Source organism: Arachis ipaensis, chromosome B09 (genome assembly GCF_000816755.2).
Source record: "Arachis ipaensis cultivar K30076 chromosome B09, Araip1.1, whole genome shotgun sequence".
NCBI classification, from domain to species: Eukaryota; Viridiplantae; Streptophyta; class Magnoliopsida; order Fabales; family Fabaceae; genus Arachis; species Arachis ipaensis.
The window spans coordinates 142,090,308-142,091,731 of record NC_029793.2 but is presented as its reverse complement, the minus strand read 5'-3'; positions in this window follow the sequence as shown (position 1 = coordinate 142,091,731).

Genomic DNA, 1,424 nt, shown 5'->3' with positions numbered 1-1,424 from the left:
AGTAATTTGTACATAATATATATTAAAATATAAAATATATATAAATATATACAATTAATTTAATGAGTTTTTTTTAATATGCACAATATTTTTTTATTTTTTCAATGTTTTATTTAATTATGTGGTCTTTGATCAAGGAAAATTCAAAAAAATTGACAAACTAGATGGAATGTGAATTATATTGTTATCACTACAAGAGAACCGGCAGATAGTAGCGGTTATTTAGTTGGTTAGCAGCGATTTTTAGCCGCTACAGAAGAGATAGCAGCGGTTGTAAATCTGCTAGAAGATAGCGTGCGGCTAAACGGTTAGCAGCGGTTAATTGTAACCGCTGAAATAACTGCTGTTAGATGGTATTTTGCCGCGAAATATTTTTGCGGCGGTTATAACCGCTACTAAACAGTAAACTAGAGTACTTGGAGATGGCAGCGGTTAGTAACTGTTGCAAAATGCCATCTTCCAAAAATCAGTTGTTCTAATATAGCAGCGCACTTTTAACCGCTGCTAAATGTGTTATTATGGTTTTGTTTTTGTTTAAATCCGAATTACCATATATAATCGTTATTTTAATTCCTGTTACGTTCTTCCACTACGTAAGTTGTTTTGATTTATTAAAACAACAAAGAACTAATCAAATTAAAAAACACAAAATAGTTAAAAAATATTTACACAAAAAACAAATATTATAAGAAAAATTTGTCTTCAGTACATCAATGTCTGTAAACTAGAAATTAAAAACTTAAAAGTCATTAAACAACAAACAATAAAAAAAGTTTGTAAACTATAAATTAAGAACTCAAAAGTCATTACACAACAAACAATAAAAAAGTGTTCAGATTCAAAATTTTTCTATTTCAATTGATTTGACTCTATGATATTTCATTCAGATTATTAGTGCTAGAATATATTCGAGAATTATTATGGTTGCTATTGTGATTTAAGTGTGTTTGGTCTGATAATTATTATAAACATATATTTATTATTTAGAACTTAAAAGAAATAACCATCATCATGAATTTACTTATTATAATGTTATCTAGAAATAAAAATAAAAGAAAGAATGTTGGCTGATCCGTCAACCACCAGTCCACTCTTTGATGGGGTGGAGTAATAAATTCAGCTTATATTAATTTGGCGGAACAAATTGGCCCGTCTCATTTTGTGACGGACTTTGGTGGAAGAGTTAATATATTTTGTCACTCCTAAATTTAAGTGAATTCTATAAATTTACTTAGATTCACGAATTTAACAACTTTATCCCTAACCAACTATACTAGATTAAGCTACTTCTTTAAGAAGTGTAGACTAATTTTACTGTTTTTGTTTTTTTATTAGATTTTTTTCTAATTTTTTACCTATCATAATTAAATTGAAAATAGACAAATAATAAAATTTGTGTATAACAATATACAAGAATAGAGTTA